This window comes from Nicotiana tomentosiformis, chromosome 6, assembly GCF_000390325.3.
Source record: "Nicotiana tomentosiformis chromosome 6, ASM39032v3, whole genome shotgun sequence".
NCBI lineage: Eukaryota > Viridiplantae > Streptophyta > Magnoliopsida > Solanales > Solanaceae > Nicotiana > Nicotiana tomentosiformis.
This window is the reverse complement of record NC_090817.1, coordinates 84,371,224-84,381,160: the sequence shown is the minus strand read 5'-3', so window position 1 is coordinate 84,381,160 and position 9,937 is coordinate 84,371,224. Positions and strand designations below refer to the sequence as shown.

The 9,937-nt window shown below is 37.0% G+C and overlaps 1 long non-coding RNA gene across 1 annotated transcript; it reads left to right on the top strand.

Moving 5' to 3' along the window:
* Positions 1-2,603: 2,603 nt before the first annotated feature.
* On the top strand, positions 2,604-9,070 carry LOC138893354 (uncharacterized). The gene is made up of 2 exons (XR_011408710.1): positions 2,604-3,125; positions 8,835-9,070. It is a non-coding gene; the product is annotated as an uncharacterized lncRNA (long non-coding RNA).
* The last annotated feature ends 867 nt before the right edge of the window (positions 9,071-9,937 follow it).

Below are 9,937 nucleotides of genomic sequence, written 5' to 3'. Positions count from 1 at the left end.
ACTACTGTTTGTCATCCATATTATCCATGCACTTATATTCATCACTTATTATATTATTAATCCACCATATGCCTTTTAACAAGTAAACTCACATATTACTACCCCAAGGGAATATGATCCAAATATTGCACTCCCACATAGTGACCAAGCTAGACCCAGTTAATTATATTTACAACTTATCTATTATATATACCTCATGTGACACCTTGACATACTTATAACGTCTTGATCCCGTCATAAAACTAACATATTAAATTAATATTAGGACTTTACGGTTCTTTACCTTCTTCTTTTTTAGGGACATTTGTCCTAGAATATCGACTCTAAATCATATCTGATGTTAGAGAAAAATCTTGGGACTTGTATCACTTTTACTTTGCTCTTGGACTTAAAAATTTGGCTTACTATCAAAATGTCCAACATAGTTTCCTCGTAATTAGAACTATTCAAAAATTTTAACATGTCCGAACAACATAATTATAACACCTCGAATGTCCCAGCTACTCAATCCAATAATATCTACAATACGATACTCCGATATACACATCAAAGGTCGCCACATGATCACTATACTCACAAAATCACATATATAGCTAAACTAACTTATATTTTTCAACACATAAATGAGTCATGTATATGTAATCTCAAACAAATGAGGATACTTTTTCATCACGGACATGCTGAGGCTGGCAAGTAGATTCTTTAGCTGAATAATTATTCCCTACATATATATATATATATATATATATATATATATATATATATATGAATATTCAAAGTCTACAAACATATCTGTCTAGTATAGCCGTAAGTGTTTACGGCTCTGAACTATATCCACACATGTTCGATAGCCTGTTCAACAAGAGTAAACTAACCCCTCGATTCAGAACCACAATTGGTACATCTGATTACTCAAGCCCTCTTTTTATTCTTATATACAATGTCATCTCATTATTGTGTTGCTCATGTTCTTCAAATTTATGCTTTATCAAACACAACTTTATGTGTCAATAGAGTCGTACAAACTAATTTCTTTTCCCGAGGGTAGTCATATCATTTTATTTTAAGTACTCAAACTTTTGGTATGGTTTATCTATTTTTATCATGGTGCGTGACAGTTTTTAATACTCCACGTTTTGTCCTTACTTTAACAGCTAATTATATCACTGTGTACTAAGTTTCGTACTCAACCTCTTACTATATTAGCGCATTAAGCCCTATACTTAAGTCTCATACTCTCTCATAGGCTAGAATTAATCCACGGTCTATCATGAACATGTGCATAACGTAATGCCCACTATTTTACTCATACTCAATGCACTTGAATCATGTATACACACTTATAACATCACCTTCACAATATCACTAATAATAGCAAATCACTTCAAGAAGTGTTAAGCATAGACCATATAAGCATGCTCCTCAAAATGTCTTTCACTACTAAGTCTAACCGCTTAGACATGGCTAAGTTATTACACTTTTTACTTTCATGTTCAACTCCATCTCTCTTTCGATCAGACTTATAATGGAGAGTTGTATCCACAATCTCCAATGTTGAATAAGTCACTCTTAGGCAAAACAATATCCTTAGGCCATTTTATCATTCACACGGATTCTCAAAGTTTAAAAAAAAAATTAGCTAACTCCCAAGCTTCTTAAAATAATTTGACATAGGTCTGTTTCGAGATAAAATTATCCTAAAATTTACAACCTTTCCAATCCCAAAAATAACTGATGAACATATTATCCCATGTACCTAAGGCAACTCGTAGTTGCATATATACTTTCAAACTTTCAGTGTTGTCCAACAGAGAAGGATATGCGTGTTGTACCATGCAACAAGGATATCCTGTAGTTCAATTTGATTCAGCTCAAGGCACGAATAAGGAATAAAAGAAGGGAAAACATCCTAGATGTTCAGTAGCCTCAAGGTCATAAGTATGGACGTCTACATACCCATGAACAAGACTCTACCAAACATTGTTTCATGAACTAGAATTTAAAGGCTACGCTCTGATACCAACTTTGTCACGTCTCAAATTACCCCCTAGACGTGACTGACACCCAACTAACACCACCTGTCAGACGAATCATACTTCCGTACCTTAACCATTAATTTGCATTATTTGGTTAATTACGAGTATCCAAATAATCTGATAATTAATTATGAACAATTAGTATCTCAAAATATTAAATTAAAACTCTAGCCCAAATACTACACTAGACCATGGAGCATCTAAGAGAATTACAAAAGACATCATATGAATAAATGATAAAGACTCTTTTGGCAGCCTCCACGAACAATGCGGCGGCTCACCTCAATAACCGAATCAACTCTAACGAACTCATCAACTATTAGCTTCGTCCTTGTGAGCATCTAATTTTTGCCCGACATAGGAAATTACTCCTAAAAAATAACCCAAAATATTTTTTGATTGTTCGGCATTAAAAACTGTAAGTAGGTTAATTTAGCAATTTAGGCGTGAAATTAGAGTTTGGTCAGGTGGCTATTTCCGAAATTAAACAAAAGGCAAGAGAGATGTTGTTTGGTCTTTTATTGAAATTTGGCCAAATGAACTAAAATATTAGCTCAATTGCTATCAGATCCGCCCGAAAACCCTTTCTTTTACCCTATCCAAAGCCCATGCCCACTCGCCATTGTATATTGACCTAATTCCCCATTCTCAAAGAAGAGATAAGAACAGATCCCCCTTTACAAAACCCTAGCCGTCACCCCCATCCCCAATTCCCATTGAAACGAGACCCCTCCCTTTAACAACCAAAAACCAAGTTGCCTGCCTCCCACTCGTCGCTCTCTCACATGCACCTCACGCACACACACACTCAATCGCACACGCCTGAGCTTGCTAAAAAAAACTTGCAACAAAAAGATCCGAGCTCTATGAAACTTCAAACAAAGAGAAAAAAATCATTAAAAAAAAAAGATTAAGAGGATGTTCAAAATTTTTGCTACATGGCTTGATCGTTTTTGGGTTTCTAAAGCTGTTAGAGTTGAAGAGCTGCCGTACTTCTGCTGTTTTCATGTTGCTTTGCTGATTTCCAGCTTGTCCATTTGGCCTTTATTGGATTTTGCCTTCCTCAAAAGTCAATTCTAGCCCAACTAGGTATGCTCTCTTACGTCTGAATTTTTCCAGATCTGGTTTAATATAAAATCATGACTACTTCACTTTATTTGTTATTGCTATTTAGATTTGACTGCCTTGAGTTGGTTTCAGTGAGAATAAAATACTAGCCAATTTATTGAAAAAATGCGATTTGCTGTGACTCAATTCATTTGTCATTAAATATTGATTTAGACTGATATCTCTTTGATTTACACTAGATCTGTTAAAATCAGGTGATTTGTTTTAAAAGGGGAGTTCATATTAAAGGATCAATATCTGCAGCAGTAGCAGAAGCAGAATGAGTAGAATTTGAAAGTTAGGGCTTAGTTATTACTGTAAAATGGTTATACCGGTAATGTCTAGAGATGACTATCTTTGTAACAGGATATAAGTGTAAAGAAAATAGATTGTTTCCAATCTAGGTTCGTCCCAGTAACCTTGGGGAATGGATGTAAGGTTAAATATTAGTGCTTAGTTACGCAACAATTTAATTCAAAATAATCAATTCCATTTTATATATATCCCAATGCCTATCCATAGTTTATGACTTCATTAACGTTAAAGCAATTTAAGGAAACAATCTTTGGATATTCGCAGCATGCAGCAGCCACGTCTTAATCTATTATCGTGATTGTGTACACGTTCACGTGACATAATTATGATTTTTCAAAATAAATCAAAGTACGCGTTCGTGCGAATTTAGAAAAATAATCTTAATAATAATAAAGTGTTATTAATTGTGTACACGTATGTGTGACATGATTCTGAACACACCAAATAAAAAGAGTACACATAAACGTGACTTGTTTCAAGATAATTCCATAATCACAAATAATCAAGCAATTAAAAGCGGTAAAAGGCAAATGTACATAAGTTTTAAATATAAGTAATTAATCAAATTAATTAAGTCAGGTATGATAAAAGAGACCGTGCTAAATTCACGAAATCCGGAAATGCCTAACACCTTCTTCCGGGTTAACAGAATTCCTTACCCGGTCTTTTAATTTTCGCAGACTTTAAAACAGAGTCATTTTCCTCGATTTGGGATTTAAAAATAAACCAGTGATTTGGGACACCATAAATATTCCAAGTGGCGACTCTAAATTAAAATAAATAATCCCATTTCGATTAATGTCACTTAAATTGGAAAAACTCCTCTATCCCTTTGGAAAAAAGGAAGTGTGACAGCTTTGGCGACTCTGCTGAGGAAAAGAACCCAGAATCTCTGGTTTAGGGTTCAGAATTCAAGCTTGTTAATGTGATCTATACTTGGCTTTCTTGATTGTTGATATTACTGTGTTTGTGGGTCTAATGTGCTAATTGCCGCTCATTTACCGCTTTGATATTATTTAAACTGTATAAACTGTCTTCTTATGCCTCCCTTATGAGTCTTCTGAAACTATGGTGCACACGTATGCGTGGCCCACTTTTCTATTAGAGGTCATACCAAATAGAATAAGGCTGGATCAACAACTAGGCCGTGTAGACTTTCGTGCTCCCGGTACATTGCCCCCACCTCGGCTCGAGCCGTTCGCTTGGGTAAGCTAGGTCTAAAACACACCCCTAGGATTTTAACCTAAAATAATATAGCCTCATGCCGGATCCCTAGTAGGAACGTTTATTTGCATTACGTGCATTTGATTTTGGGGACTCAACACAGGGATTGGGTTCGTTTATGACAGGTGTACCCAAAATAAAAGACCATCCTGAGGCATCCTACGTGCTACTTGTGCTTTTTGTTTGATCTGTTTTACTTGTTGACTGGCTTCTAGAATAAAGAAAAAAAATGAAAAAAACCAAGAGGAGAAAAAATAAGAGAGTTTATTCCAAATATTTTGAAAAATACACTAAAACTCCAAAATATTCCCCGCTTCTGACTGAACTATGCGGGTTTGATTCTTACCAGATATGAGATACGTAGGCAAACCTCATCAGTTCCGTCTCCAATTTTAAAAAATTCAAAAATATTTTCCTTTAATTCCTTCGTTAGAAGTCTTTCCTTAGAAAATCCCAAATAAAAACTTTTTAAAACCAAAAATATTTTCTTTCTTTTTAGAAGTCTTTCATTCGAAAAAAGAAACAAATCAAATTAAAATACAAAAATATATTTTTTCCTTCTTTAGAAGTTTTTCTCCCAAAAATTCAAAAACTCAAAACCAAAGGCCAAAAATACTTTCTTTCTTCTTCATAAGTCTTTCCTTCGAAAATTTCCAGAAAACAAAGAAAACGAAATCCAAAAAAAATATTTTTCTTTCTTCTTTAGAAATATTTCTGTAAAAAATTCCAAAAAAGAAAAAACGAAACACAAAAATATTTTCCTTGTTAGGCGTTTTCATGGTATGAATTGTGTAGAAGTAAGAGTTAGCTTATTTACTTTATTCCCGATCTTCCCGAACTACGCAAGGTCTGATTGATGTTTCCACATGATACGTAGCCAATCTACATTCTAACATGTTTGTTCTAACATGTTCATTCTAACATGTTTGTTGTTTTGAAATAAAAGCTAGTCAAAGGTGGTCGGTGTGATGACCCAAAGGGTTATCTTATGAATTAAGACTCTATTCCGAGCTCGTTAGCCTTAGAAACCTTATTTTTACACTTTTTGATTTGCGTGCGCCGTCCGAGCAAGTTTTCGGAAAGCTTTTATGATGAAAACTAATGAAAATAAGAATTTTTGCCTTAAAAGTTAATTTTAGTTGACTTCGGTCAATATTTTTGGTAAACGGGTCGTGATTCATGTTTTGATGGTCCCGATAGGTCCGTATCGAATTATAGGACCTGGCCGTATGCCCGAAATCGAATTCGGAGGTCCCTAGCTTGCGTTATGAATTTTTGATGAAAATCAAAATTTGGAAATTATTTATTTTTAAGAATTGATTGATATTTGGCTTTTTTAGTATCGAGTCCGTATTTTGATTTCGGAGACTGGTACAGGTTCATTATGATATTTAAGACATGTCTGCAAAATTTGGTGAGAAACGAAGTTGATTTGACGTGATTCGGACATCCAGTTGAGAAAATAGAAAATTTAAAGTGTTCTTGAGAATCTCATTTGATTTGGTACTAAATTCGTAGTTCTAGGTGTTATTTTGGCGATTTGATTGCGCAAGCAAGTTCGTATGATATTTTTAGACTTGTGTGCATGTTTGGTTTGGAGCACCGAGGGCTCGGGTGGGTTTTAGATAGACTTGTGTGCATGTTTGCTAGCATAATTGAACCTGTTGCAGGCCTCTGATCTCACAATTGCGAGATCAAGCATCGCAAATGCGAACATAACAGGGTCCGCAATTGCGAGTCTTTCATCGCAATTGCGATCAGAAGCTTGGGCCAGCAGTTCTCGCATTTGCGAGGTTACCTTCGCAATTGCGAAGGGAGTCTGGGAAGGGCAGGTTCGCAAATGCGAACATTTACTCGCATTTGCGAGGTTCAGTGGTCGCAAATGCGACACTTTCCTCTCATTTGCAAAGGCAGCGGGATTGTGAAGGCCATCGCAATTGCGATGGTTCTTTTGCAATTGCGAGCTTCGCATTTGCGAAGCTCATGTCGCAATTGCGACACCTGCAGCTGATCAAAATGACTTTTGGACGGGAATTTTCATTCATTTCCCAAATTTTCAAGACCTAAAACACAAGAGGCAATTTTTTCAAAAACCATTTTTTTCCCAAATCATAGGTAAGTGATTCTAAACTGGTTTCTTTCAATCTTTCACTACATTTTGCAAGATTTCAACCTAAAATCTAAGGTTTTCATGGGGGGTTTTGGGTAGAAACTAGGGATTTCAAAAATTTGGGGATTTAGACCTCAATTTGAGGTCGGATTTCAAAATCAATTATATATTCGGGCTTGGGGGTGAATGGGTAAATGAATTTTGGTCCGAACCTCGGGTTTTGACCAAGCGGGCCCGGGGTCGGTTGTTGACTTTTGTTTGGAAAACTATAATTATGCATTAAAGTTGATTCCTTTAGTGATAATTGATGATATTAAACTAATTATGATTAGATATGAGTGGGTTGGAGGTGAATTCTAAAGGGAAAGCGATACTGGAGCAGTGGGTGGCTTGCAAAATTGAGGTAAGTGTCGTGTCTAACTTTGGCTTGAGGGAATAGGTATTGTGTGAGTATTTGCTACATGTTTTGTTATTGAATACGATGTATAGTTGAGGTGACGAGCATCTATGCGTTGTGGTCGAGTCATAGCATGCGAGTGAAATTCCATTCTTGCAAATTTGTAGTCTTAAATCTTGTTATCCATATATATTGTTGTTCTTGAAATGTTGGGAGACTTGTATCCGATTCTACCAAGGTTGATAAAAATTGTGAATTTTGATTCGAGGTTGAGATGTTAAATTGTGAAAGTAATCATTGATGAAATATTGATTTCTTTGTGAAACTTCTCTCTATCCGTTGTTATTGATTCTGTGAATTGTGAGGAAGAGTATAAAGCACGAAGGGTGATGCCGTGCATGATTTATTTATATTGTGAGGAAAAGTGTAAAGAACGAAGGGTGATGTCGTGCATGATTTATTTATATTGTGAGGACGAGTGTAAAGCACGAAGGGTGATGCCATGTATATTATGAGAGGTTTAATGCGCGAAGGGTGATGCCATAATTTGTTTGGAAAACTATAATTATGCATTAAAGTTGATTCCTTTAGTGATAATTGATGATATTAAACTAATTATGATTAGATATGAGTGGGTTGGAGGTGAATTCTAAAGGGAAAGCGATACTTGAGCAGTGGGTGGCTTGCAAAATTGAGGTAAGTGTCGTGTCTAACTTTGGCTTGAGGGAATAGGTATTGTGTGAGTATTTGCTACATGTTTTGTTGTTGAATACGATGTATAGTTGAGGTGACGAGCATCTATGCGTTGTGGTCGAGTCATAGCATGCGAGTGAAATTCCATTCTTGCAAATTTGTAGTCTTAAATCTTGTTATCCATATATATTATTGTTCTTGAAATGTTGGGAGACTTGTATCCGATTCTACCAAGGTTGATAAAAATTGTGAATTTTGATTCGAGGTTGAGATGTTAAATTGTGAAAGTAATCATTGATGAAATATTGATTTCTTTGTGAAACTTCTCTCTATCCGTTGTTATTGATTCTGTGAATTGTGAGGAAGAGTATAAAGCACGAAGGGTGATGCCGTGCATGATTTATTTATATTGTGAGGAAAAGTGTAAAGCACGAAGGGTGATGTCGTGCATGATTTATTTATATTGTGAGGACGAGTGTAAAGCACGAAGGGTGATGCCATGTATATTATGAGAGGTTTAATGCGCGAAGGGTGATGCCGTACCGTTCTATTTATTTATTTGGGTGAGGTTGAGAGTAAAAGCACGAAGGGTGATGCCGTGCCGTTCTATTTATTTATTTGGTAAGGTTGAGAGTAAAAGCACGAAAGGTGATGCCGTGCAGTTTTCCTCTGCTATTTAAATTGCTTAATTCATTTAAGGATTTTCTGTTTAATTATGTCTTTTTATTATTCTCACTCTTTATATTGTATTCCCCCCCACTGTATCTTCTCTTCCCATTATTCCTGCATTATTTATTTATTTACTGTTATTGCCACTAGCATAATTATACTGTTCAGGTTATATGTGGGTGTCTTGTCCTAGCCTCATCACTACCTTGCCGAGGATAAGCTAGACACTTACCAGTACATGAGGTCGGTTATACTGATGCGGCACTCTGCACTTTCTGTGCAGACTTTGATACCGGCTTAGGTTGATCGAGATTTTGCTATTGGTCCGCTGACCAGAGACTCAAGTTAGATCTGTCGGCGTTCACAGACCTTGAAGTCCCCGTTTACTTTTTATGTCATTGTTGTTTTCTTTCATTCAGAGAGTTGTATTTCTTCCAGACTATTAGTTGTAGTAAATTCTAGAATGCTCGTGAATTGTGACTCCAGATCCAGGTGGTAGTAATTAATACAGTTTTATGATATTCCGCACTTATTATATTTTATCTTAATGATTCTCTAAAGTTGGCTTGCCTAGCAAGTGAAATGTTAGGCGCCATCACGGTCCCGTCGGTAAAAAATTTGGGTCGTGACAATTGGTATCAGAGCACTAGGTTGCTTAGATCTAACGATTCACGAGCAAGCTTAGTAGATTCTGGAGGATCAGCACAGAGACGTTTGTTCTTATCATCCAGAAGCTATGAAGTTTAGGAACAAGTTTTACTTTTATTCTTCTCTGTCGTGCGATTTTGCTTTCTCAATAATTATTGAACTCTTCTACTCATATTCTCTCGCAGATGGCGAGAACACGTACCTCTTCCTCAGCTAAGTAGCAGCCAGAGCCTCCAGTGGCAGCTCCTACGCAGGGCAGAGGTTGAGGCCGAGGCCATGCCAGAGGTCGAGGCAGGGGCAGGGCTTCGTCTAGGGCCCGAGCAGCAGCCCTAGCAGTGGAGCCTCAGATAGAGCTTGAAGAGGAGGTTCCATCCCAGACTGTTCCTGCCGGACCATCTCAGGTTCCGGTCATTGCTACCCCAGTACTTCAGGACGTTTTGGTCCGTTTGGTGGGCCTTATGGAGAGCGTGGCCAAGACTGGCGCATTCCCCATGGCACTAGCAGTCTCTCAGGCTGGAAGAGGAGCCTAGACTCCCACCACTCCCACTCCAGAGAAGATAGCTTCCTAGTATTAGGCTCCTGCAGCTCAGCCAGTCGAATTAGTTCAGTCGATTATTGCTGCACAGGTCGGAGATGGGCCAGCTATGTCTTCTAAGGATTTATGGAGATTAGAAAGGTTTATCAAGATCTTTCCTGCTCACTTCAGTGGTGCTCCTTCAGAGGATCCCCAGGAGTATC